This window comes from Petaurus breviceps, unplaced genomic scaffold (genome assembly GCF_028583685.1).
Source record: "Petaurus breviceps papuanus isolate PSGF00001 unplaced genomic scaffold, PetGlider_PUasm1.0 79, whole genome shotgun sequence".
NCBI lineage: Eukaryota > Metazoa > Chordata > Mammalia > Diprotodontia > Petauridae > Petaurus > Petaurus breviceps.
In genome coordinates, this window is record NW_027186523.1 from 3383376 (window position 1) to 3395769 (window position 12394).

The 12394-nt window shown below is 32.5% G+C and overlaps 1 long non-coding RNA gene across 1 annotated transcript in view; it reads left to right on the plus strand.

Annotated features, from left to right (window-relative positions):
- LOC138175788 (uncharacterized) overlaps positions 1-2245 on the plus strand; it is a 6076-nt gene extending 3831 nt beyond the window's left edge. Inside the window, exon 3 of the long non-coding RNA XR_011172091.1 lies at positions 1710-2245. This is a non-coding gene — a long non-coding RNA (uncharacterized lncRNA). The remainder of the gene's footprint in view (positions 1-1709) is intronic.
- The last annotated feature ends 10149 nt before the right edge of the window (positions 2246-12394 follow it).

The window sequence follows — 12394 nt, forward strand, 5'->3', positions numbered from 1 at the left end:
ATCCCTTCCTTCCCTCACTCTTCACTACTCAAAAGTGACACATGCCCTTTTTAATGCTTAGGACCTTAATTTATTTCTTTAGCTCATCCTGCCAGTCTCATTTTTGTAAAATATATGGTCTTTCACCTAGTCTGTCTCAGAGAAAAAAGGAAAAACTACTTTAATGGTGCTGAACTTCAGTGTGGTGCCTCTCCTCAGCATATCCTGTTCCTGTAGAACACCAGTTTATCCCAGTTACTGTGTCATTCTAATTTTCCTTTTACATAATTACTTGTATGAATCATAATTTCTAAGTAGCATTTGAGTTCCAATCCATGAAATTCCCTTGTATATTTCTATTAACTAAAATAATATTTCAAACCAAATGTTCCCCAGTACTTCTTCCTTAGGCCATAAGCACAGCACCTGCCTGTTGACAAGGAGTTTACAGGAAAGTTTCCCCAGGGTATCTGTAAAGTACTGTACCTACCTGATCAATCCAGTCTCTATGCAACTCCCTTTGCAGAAGCTGGCAGGGTCCTTGGAAACACTCTTACACCCATACTGTTTGAGTATCTCTTCTATTCAGAATTAGATTCATTGGTACTTTTCCATAGTTACATTTCTCGTTCAATTGATGTTTCTTTTTATTTATTCTGAAGTTTTCGATGTAAGACAAACAGGAATACCACCTTCTAAAATTACTACTATCCTACCCTCCGATGGAACATTAGCGGGAAGCAATATTCTCCAAAGCTATGAAGCATACACTGCCCTAAATTACATTGCAGTTGCTGCCCTGAGCTCACACATTTTTGAATAGAAAGGCTCCCAGGGATCTCTCTGTACTGACTGCATTTACTGCTTTAAAATATTTTTAACCCAGACGCTGAAGTGCCAGCCTTGCAGTTCCTCATGCTAATCCCAGCTTGGGTGGCTGTTCTTAAGGGAAAGCATTCAAAAAATTGTAACAGTGCATCAACTTTGACCCTTTTCACTTAAACATGAGACTTTCTGAAAAAAAAAAAAAAGAAAGAGAGAGGAAAAAAAACTTTTAAATTCCAGAGGGAATCGCTGAACTCTGACCTGCTTAAAATTAGTTTTGTTTTAGTGCCTGCGTGGTGACTCAACAGGCCAATTTTCCAGACACTTAAGACATTTCTGCTCCTGAAGATTCCAGTTCAAGTCTTCAGTTCTATTTGCCAGTGGATCAGAACACTTTGTTCCATAGCTTCAAGAAACAAATTCCCAGATCTCCCCATCTTTGACAGATGTTGGTTGGCACTGCTAGGTATTGAGTATTTCTAAGATATTTAAATTGCATACATGTTTAATACACACACGTATACATAAAACACACGTGTAAATCATGCACACATATAGATATGTTTGTGTGTACAATGTATTGTGCATGCATGTGGTGAATACTTGTATGCATACATATGTGCATGTGTGTGCATACATATATGTGTATATGTATATATATACAGAATATAAGTTGTTTGCATTTAGGAAAATGTTACATTGTAGAGCTTTTTACAAAACAAATGTCACTCAGAATTCAGCATTCAAGAACTATTCATTAGAAGCCAATAAATATTTCTTAGTGGCTAATCTATCATAATAAATGTTAACTTTTGGTTATGAGTATCAGGGAAAATTTTGTGGAATGACCTTTTGGAATTTACTTCTCTCAGTTGTAATAACTGGTGTATGCTTCTCTTCTACAGACATTAAGAGGAAAAAAAAATTTGAAAAGCATCTCAATGAATTGTCACTAACTTCTGTACTACAAAATAAAGGAATCCCTTACAATGCTACATTTTTCTTCAATGGAACTGCAAGTATGATGCCTGATGAACAAGAAAAATTAAAATATCACAGCAAACTGAAAGCATAGTACATGCTCTGATTACTATATTCCATTGCCAAAATTGGTCTCTCTTTCAAAAAATAAGGCAAAAAGAAGAAGAAAAAGCCCCATCAATAATTTGAATTTAATACTATAAGAGAACTACCTATAAATGTGGAACAATTCTATTGCATAAATCCTGTAGTTCCAAAATCAAGGAAATAATAGAATGATAAAAGCATACAGCAGAGGAAAAATAGCATCCGTACTGTGAAAAGCCAGAACAAGGGTTTGTTAACCATTGCTAATATCTACATAGTTAACTAAGCAAGAGAAAAGGCATCAGGACAAGAATCAGAGAGAATATCCACAACTAATCTAAACATGGCAATTTTTTTTTAAAAGGCAGGGGGGTTGTCCACTGATGTCTTAAAGATATATGCAAGTAACCACAGTCCCCTTCAAAGTACTTAGGAAATCATTATATGTTTACACTGATGCCAATTCTTTCCTCAAAACACTTGAGAGCACCTCTTGGCATTTCAATTGCTTAGCACAAGGGCTGGACATATTGTAGGCATGTAATAAATGTTTATTGATTTGATTGATTTTCTCCAGGTATTCTTATTTTTTCAGAAGTTTTATTGATGTTTTGTTTTTACATTATGAACATTTCCAGATTACCCCTATTCTGTGAGGACTTTCTTGAAATAAAGTAAAACAATCAAGCAAAACTAACAGTACAATCACCTTATCTGAAAGCACACACAACATTCTCTATCTTATATAAATTATTCTCTTGGTTCTGCTCATTTCATTCTTAATCAGTTCATAAAAGTCTTCACAATTCTTTGTTTTTATGATATATCTGTTATAGCATAAATTGTTCTTCTTACTTCACTCTCCACCATTTCATAAAATGTCTTTCCATATCTCTGAAATAATTTATTTCCTCACTTCTTGTAGCACAACTGTATTTCATCACATATATTTTACTCAGCCATTCCTCAATAAATGAGCATCTACTTAGTTTTCAGTTTGGGGCCATAACAAAAAGAACTGCTGTAAATATTTTGTTCACATAGAATCTTTTCCTATTTTTTATCTCTTTTGGGTATAGTCCTAACAGTGATATAGCTGAGTCAAAGGCCATGCATTGGTTAATAAATTTTTGTATGTAATTACAAGTTACTTTTCAGAATGATTGGACTCATTCACTGTTCCACCAACAGTACCTAGTTTCCCACAACCCCTCCAACATTCATTATTTTTTCCCTTTTTTGTCATCTTTGCCACTCTGAGATGTATAAGATGGAATTACAGAACTCTTTCATTTGCATATTTTAACTAGTAGTGATTTAAAGACTTTTTCATATGGCTATGAGATTCTTCCCTAGAGAACTGACTATTCATAGCCTTGGACCATTCTTCAACTGGAAAATGGCTCTTGTTCTTACAAATCTGAATCCATTTCTTATATGTCTTGGAGACCCTTATCAGAGATACTTACTGCAAATAATTTTCTTTGCTTTTTTAATTACTGAACTGGAATATTTCTGCAAACTTTTTTTTTAATTTTATGTAAGCATTCATTTTGTCTTGTGATTCTATCTATCTTTTCCATGAAGTTTTCTTCTATCCATAGACCTAATAAGAATATTTATCCATATTTTTCTTCTTTCTTTTACATATTATCTTCTATATATAGTTCATGTATCAATATGGAGCTTATAAGGTGTGAGGTGTGGGTCTAAATTTAATTTCTTCCATATTGCTGACCAAAATCCCAGGAGTTTTACCAAATAGTGAGCCCTTATTTCAATAGCTAGAGTCTTTCTGTTTTTCAGATACTAGGCTACTAGATACAGTTGCTTCAATATGATGTGTATCTAATAATTCCACTGATTGTTCTCTTTATCTTTTAACCAACACTGAATCATTCTGAGAATTACTGCTTTGTAGTATAGTTTGAGATCTGACATTGCTAGGCCTCCTTTGTTCTCACTTCTTTTCATTATTTCCCTTGAGATTCTTGACCTTTTTTACCTCCATATGAATTTCATTATTCTTTTTTTCTAATTCTATAAAGTAAGGCATTGGTAGTTTGATTGGCATGGCATTGATTAAATTTATTTAGGCAGCATTGTCATTTTATTATACTGATTCAATCTACAAATGAACAATTGATTTTTTCCAAACATTTACATCTATCTTATCAGCAGTTTGTAGTTATATTTAGTTCTATTTATCTTGGTAGGTAGACTCACAAATATTCTATAATAGTGTAATTATTTTGTGTGAAATTTCTCTATCACTTCCTTTGTTTTATTGGTAGTATACTTAGAAATGCTGGCAGTTTCTGTGGATTTATTTCATATCCTTCAAGTTTGTGGAAGTCATTAATTATTTCAATCACTCTTAGTTGATTCTGTAGGGTACTTTATGTACACATCATCTGTAAAAATTGATCATTTTGTTTCTTCTTTTCCTCTTTTTATTCCTCCATTTTCTTTTTAACCTGGTTTCATTAATATAGTACAGCATTTCTAGTACTATGTCAAATGGAAATGGTCACAATGGACATCTTGATTTTACTCCTGATTTTACCGGAAAGTAACCTAACTTCTCTACACTACAAAAAAAGTGACAGCTCTTGGTTTTACATATATACTACCTATCATTTTGAGTAAAAGTTAATTTATTCCCATTTTTTCTATGTCTTTAACAAAAATCAGGGCAGCATATTTTGTCAACACCTTTTTTCTACTTCTATTGACATGATCATGTGATTTTATTATTAATATGATTAAGTTTATAGTTTTTCTCATATTAAATGAATACTGCTTCCCTGGTATAAATCCAATCTGATCATGAAGTATAATCACAATGTTATGTTGTTTTATTTTCTTTTCTCATTTAAAAAATATTTATAGATTATTCATTAGGAATATTAGTCTACAGATTTCTTAGAAGTTTATGGATGATTCTGTTTCTTCCTCTTAAATTGAGTTGTTTAAATTCTCTATTATCCATTATTTTCAATATTTTCTATCTTTGTAGGTATTTGTTTCTTTTAAGATACTCAACACTGAGAAATCTTTTTGAGACTATTATCTACATTAGAAAATAGAATTAAATGTTTCATCCTAAATCTTCATTACTATTCACGAGAAGCCAAGCTTCTGAAAGTACTAATATGTTTTATCACAGTTTGAAATGTTTGAAAAGTTCTAGTTTTAAGGCCTCATTTCTGAAATATATAGGTAACTGAGTCAAAATTATAAAAAAAAATAAGAGCCCTTCCCCAATTGATAAGTAGTTAAAGGATATGAACAGGCAGTTTTCCAAAGAAGAAATCAAAGCTATCAATAGTCACATGAAAAAATGCTCCAAATTCCTATTGATTAGAGAAATGAAAATTAAAACAGCCCTGAGATACCACATCATATCTATCAGATTGACAACCTAACCAAAAAGAAAAATGAAAATATTGGAGGGGATACAGAAAAATAGAATCACTAATACACAGTTGGTGGAGTTGTGAACTGGTCTAATCATTTTGTAGAAAAATTTGGAACAACTCCCAAAGGATTACAAAACTCTGCATACCCTTTGATCCAGAAATACCACTATTAGGTTTGTATCCCAAAGACATCAAAGAAAAGAGAAAAGCACCTATTTGTACAAAAATATTTATAGCAGCTCTTTTTGTGGTAACAAAGAATTGGAAAATGAGGGGATAAACTTCAACTTGGGAAAGGATAAACAAGTAGTGGCATATGATTCTGATGGAATACTACTGTGTCATAAGAAATGACTAGTAGTATGGTTTCAGAAAAAAACCTGGGAAGTCTTATATGTACTTATATGTCTCATATATACTAATATGTACTGATGCAAAGTAAAGTGAACAGAACCAGGAGATCATTGTGCACAGGAAGAGCAATATTGTAATGATGATCATTTATAAAAGACTTAGATATTCTGATCAAGGCAATGATGCAGGACATTTACAAAGAACCTATGACAAAAAATGCCATCCACTCCAAAGAAAGAACTGATGAACACTGAGCGTAGATTAAATCATAATTTTTTATTTTCTTTATTTTTCTTGTTTTTTTGGTCTGTTTTCTTTTTCAGCATGGCTAACATAGAAACATGTTTTGCAGGATTTCATATGTATGATGATATCAAATTTCTTGCTTTATCAAGGAGGGGGGGAGTAGGACAGAGGGTAAGAATTTGGAACTCAGAATTTTTTTCAATGAATGTTAAATTTTTAATATAAATAAGAAACATTTAATGAAATAAATAAAACATATTTTAAAAAGAAAAGTTTTGATATTTTCTATTAGGGCTTCTCTCTTAAAGAAACAAAAGAGAAGAGGGAAAGCTCTTACATGGTTCTCCTCCTCTAACAATACTGTTTACCCATCACTCTTGAAACTTGATTATATACCACTACCTTCCACCTCTACCCCTAGTACTGAGTTTGGAGAAAATGGAATGGAGATGAGAAAGGATAGGGATCAGAAAGAGAAGAAATAAAGGATGATAGGGGTTGAAAGACAGAATGAATTCTTCAACACAATTTGTACCTGTTCAAAAAGTAGAAATAAAGTTGGTAAAACAAAAAATCATTGCCTACATTCCACCCTGGTTCACCTCAATTCAATAATCATGTATTAGGCATATACTATGTCCAAGATCCTATGGTAGGCAACAACACAATCTTAATCTTCAAGAATCAAAAATAAATATGACATAAGTGAAAGTGTGCTAAGGGCAAGGAGAAAAAAAGGAGTCTTATTAAGAGGAAGATTTAAATCCAGTCTTTAATAAAGAAGGCTTCATGGAGGCTTCATGGAGTTCGTGGAAGTAAAGTTAGCCTTGAAGGAAGATAAATGAACAGACAGGGTTATTTCAACGTTTGAAGAATGGCCTTTACAAATGCAGAGAGGTAGGAGAGTTCAGGACAAGATGAAGGAACAGCTTGCAGTCTATTTTGGCTAGAGCATAGAACTCTACACATCTACAGACCTCCATGAATACTACCAAATGACCTACTTACTATAAAGGTAATGCAGACATTCAGGAGATCCATAAAGGGATACACACAAAGTAGAACAGAGTTTTATACCCCATGTACTTATCAACATATTAAGAGTATCTTCAAATCAAATATTCCAAAGAAAGATTAATTTCTCTGATTGTAGTTTTCTTCACTTTCTATCCATTACAAATAAAAGTTTTCAAAGTGAAAATTGAGGAAAAATTAGGATTTTCAATATCATACAAACCTTATTTCCTATTATACTGATATTTAAATTTCATTCTAATAATTAATATTAGACAAGAGTAATCTTTATAAAGCACTTTAAATTTTTATCAAGGTACTTTGCCCTCAACAACTCAATGAGGTAGGCAGTGAAAGCATGAGTATCCCCATTTTATAGATGAGAAAACTGAGGTTTTAAAATACTAAGTAAATTGTCCATAATCTCACAGCTGTTTTAAATCCAGGATTTAAGGAAAGATTTACTGATTTCAAGTCTCCTAGATTTTGTATTATCCTTGGTTATATGTATTGTCCAAATACTACATTTTTCTAATATGTTCCAATACTACATTGCCTTAAGTAACTTTTTTTTTTCTTTTTTGGAGGGGGGAAGTCAGGGCAGTTGGGATTAAGTGACTTGCCCAAGGTCACATGACTAGTAAGTGTTAAGTGTCTGAAGCCAAATTTGAAGTCAAGTCCTCCTGACCCCAGGGCTGGTGCTTTATTCACTATGCTACCTAGATACCCTAACCCTAAGTAACTTCATAAAAGAAGTTATTTAAGAAAAAATTCAGAGGTGAAGTGTAATCAGTTTATATTTCAGCATATGTTCGGTAATTATTTTTTGTTTTTGAAGGTCAAGAAGATGAACAATGGTTGAGTATTTGAATAAATATGTGATTTTTAATCAGATAAAAATTTCAAATGTGGTGAAATTCTCAGTTAGTGATCTAAAAGTTAATACATAAACTGTCCCTGAGTACATATAAGCATATATTACATATGTATCTGCAAAATAGTAGAATTACACTTAAATACTGTATACATGAGTAAGTCTGGGTACTGTGTTCCATTATCAAAACCATCTTCCAAAATGGGGTAAATATTGTATGAGTTTAGTCCTTTAATTGTCTCAAGCACAGAAAATGCTACTAATCATATAAGGCATTTGGGTTATCACAAATGGTGCATTAATATTTGCCTTGATTTTATTTTATAGAGACTAACAAAAATAAGACTATTAAGCAATATGACTGATTTTATTTAAAAAAAATAGAACATATCCATCCAAATGAGTGTTTTATCCTTCAGAAAGTCAGCTTAGTAAGTTGTTCCCTCATTCTGGTGATGCTGCCATTACAAAAGAAAAAAAAAACACCCCCCTTTTTTTTTACTCTTTGCACCTAGTACAGTACTCTTTACATAATAGGTGCTTAAGTAAATATCTGTTGACCTATTGACTCTAGTCATCTGTAAAACTGCTTTCTGAGCCTTCTAAAATCATAAAATGTTCTAACTAAAAGGGAGTCCCCTTCTAATTCTCCCCAAAATCTACTCTTGTATAATGGCATATCTTTGTACTTTAAGGATTTATTTTATTTTTAGCAACAACTAAAAGTAATTTAGCTTTTAGTCTGGTGAAGAACAGAAGTGAGTGACCAAGTTGCATAACATCATTTTGTTATTCATTATTTTGGGTTTTTGTTTTTTAAAGGGTGGGAGCAGAATTAGCTATATAAAAGTAAAGAAACTGAAAACTGTTTTGTACAATGATAGAATTATTGAAATAATTGTATAGCCTCTCAAGGAGAATATCTTAAACAAATATGTTGTGCTCATTTGGATGGGTGTTTTGATGATTGTTTTAAAAATAAATTTCGTTAATAAATGGTCTTATATTTTACATATGTAGCAAATAGCTCTTCTATATTTTCATTTATATGGATATATTGTGCAGTTTGAAATATTCTATCAGGAAAAAGTAAATAACTGAACTAGATTTAAAATGTTATGTATTGACTTTAGCATAAGTCTTTGATCTTTCAGAAGATGACTTAAAACTAAACCCCCCAAAAAAATTCTACTCTAAACTGTCATACAAACACAACCTGCACTGATCTGTAGGTTTCTGTAAACTTTTTTTCTTCTACATACAGTCAAAAACCTGACAAGGGTTCACTGTCAGATTATGCACAAAAACTGCAAATTTAAACAAGGTGTGATCTTATACTTTTTCGCACATTACTGTATAATGCTGTACCAGAACACTAATGTATGCACAGTTCCAAAATAGCTCACTCTATAACTGCATAGCATTGAAAACTGTACTAAAAAAGATCCAACAAAAGCACCTCTAGAAAATGTTCCTTCATCCTTGAACATGGCATGAGCTTGCCTTTGTTATTTGTTTTTCAGGATTGAAAAAAAAAGGGGGAACAGATATAACAGTGTTTCATAGTGTTAGAGAGGTTTCATCTCAGTATATCTGATATTATAAAAGTTGTTTCATCAGAACATACAACAGTAAGATTCAGGATTATTTAATTAACTCTCTTTGGAGAGTTCCAAGATGCCTTATGCTATGTGTTATTGGATTTTTTTAAATGAAATTGCAATAAAGAGTTAACACTGATGCAAAAAAAGTTTAGAAGAAAATGATCTCATGTTTAATTTTTAAATTACAAATGATGAAATAAAATCACAACTGGAAGTATACTTAGAGGGATACTTTTTTTTCTTTTTTCTCTAATGTTTTGAAAAGAGTCTGCTTAAATAATGAAAAGGTATACAATTAAATACAAAACAACAAACAGCTAAGTCAAAACAGAAACACAACCCTCTTCTTCTTGGGTGAAGAAATGTAGCTGAAGTAAAAGTTACTTCTTTAGCACAAGTATTCCTACCTTGCTTACTTGGCAAAATCAGGCCTATTAAGCATTAGGAAAACCAATCTAAAGGACAAAAGCCCATATCTGTTGTTAAATGTCTTTTGAACATAAGGAAAAAAACTATCTGTATCAGTTTGATCATCATATATATGTGGATAAAGAAGTTGAATAACTTGCATGGCAAATTTGGATTAAAATACTTAGGAAATATTTTCTAATTCAGCACACTCTCCAACAAATAAACAATAAATACATCTTCTTTATTTAATATTGGTGAATGATAATCTGTATACAGACTACAAAAAGAATGTTAACATAAAAAATTATTAGCCCTGGGGTACTATTTTCTCTGCCTTTTTAACAGTAAGTTATTTTTCAATTTTTAAGGCAGCTAGGTGGTGCAGTGGATAGTGGGCCTGGAGTTAGGAAGACTCATCTTCCTGAGTTCAAATTTGGACTCAGACATTTATTAGTTGTGTGACCCTGGGCAAGTCACTTAACCCTGTCTGTCTGAGTTTTCTCACCTGAGAAATGAACTGGAGAAGGAAATGGAAAATCACTCCAATGCCTTTGCCAAGAAAACCCCAAATGGGGTCTTGAAGACTCAGACACCACTGAAATGATTCAGCAACAACAACAAAATTGTCAAGTGTATGATGCAGTATCTTATATTATGGTTGTTGACCTTATCCAGCTTTTTTAACCTATTCACTCTTTATCCAGTTTCCATTTAAACTTTTCACAAAAGAGTAACAAGAAGGTTGTCTTCAACTTTTTTAGTTCCTGTTTCTCTGAGATGCTCAAAGAATGCTAATCAAAATTTCTAGAACATACTGATAAAGTAAGAAAGAACACACATTTTTAAACAGTAAGATTAAAATGTAACCAAAAAGAAATGAAAATTTTAAATTAACACCAAAACTGAGTACCTTGATAAAGAAAGTAATCTTTACTAATTTTAGGCATGGAATGATTTGTGGGCAATTCTTTTAGGTCAGACTCAGTCTGCTCAGACAGAACCTTAACAAGCTTTTACAATTCAGTTTATATTGAGACATGTTAAGCAATTTACAGTTTTTCAAACTCTGAACGATACTCAAGATGTATAACTGTTGCCAAGCTTTTTCATAATTCTTGTGTTTGAATGATTTTATGAATCTGAGAAAAATTAGGAAAAGAGAAAAAAAATCAAAAGCATTCTGGGATATCTAGAGAGCTAGTGGGATAATGGTGTCAGCTTGATTTCAACCTATTATTAGTTAACTATGAGGAAATGGTGGGCTTAAAGAAGGAAATGCTAAGTCATTATGACTCTAGTTTATATAAAACAGAACTCAGTACTCCACTACTATGTTATTTCAAAGACGATCAACCCCATACTCTCAAACCTCAAATCCCCCTTTAATCTCACTCCTAATTCTTATACTTGAGAAGTACTTACAACTGGTAGTGTTGCTTCATAGTACTCACTTGAATAACCTCTTTTCCTTCCCGGCCCAGGAGACACATCCTGCCCATCATCCCATAGTATTGTCACTACTACTTCTGTACTCTCTCTTGAAACTTACCTGTCCTCTAACTCATTTCCATAATATCCAAGGCAACAACTGGAAAATCTAATAAACTAATGTATGCTAATGGATCATTTAACATGCATACATTTTAATGGTGACCATAATCAAAGAGAGAGAGAGAGAGAGAGAGCATGGCATAGTGGATAAAAAACCAGCCTCAAAAGCAGGAAGATTTACCACAATTGATAACACACACACACACACACACAAACACACATGCACATGCACATGCACACACACAAGTACAATCTATGACACACATTAGCTATGTTACTCTGGGCATGTCACTTAACCTCTTAGTATTAGTGTCAAATTCAAATAGAAACTGAAATAACCTATTGAATCACAGGCTGACTTAGTTTTAAAATGTGTTATCTATCCTTTATTAATTTTTTTACTTAAATATTTCCCAATTACAGTTTAATCTGGTTCAGGCTTACTCAGTAGTATTGGGAGTGCTATACAGACTGTGGGCCACATGTTTCAGTCAGGCAATGCTCTAAGATTATAGATTGCAGAAAAGTTGCCAATTTACAATGGTAGAGAAAGCTTCTTCTTTTGGAAATTCCCTCTATCAGGGAAATCACAGGTCTAGCCCTTATTTCTAACTATTAACAGTCAATTTTCCCTTTTTTATTTTCATTCATCCATTCATTGAAAAGGCCTGTATTGAGCAATTACATTGTTCTAAGTATTATGCTAGGTTCTATGTGGCTGGAGTACAAAAGAATTATCAACAACTCTCTACTTTCTAGAATCTTAGCATATGAAGTCAGAAGAAATTACTATAATCTCAGCTCAGTTACTTACTACCTGTATGACCACTGGTGAGTCATTTAACTTTTTCTGGGCATCCTTTTTTTTCTGTCTATAAAATAAGGATGTTGAATTAGAACTCTGAGGTTCTTTCTAGTGTTAAATATGTGACTATGACATAGCTGGGGTGATGGCTTGTGCACAAATAACACAATACAATGTGTTGTGTTTTATACATAGTAAAGATACTAAAATATTTTGCTTGAGGAAACAGATTTTCCAGCTG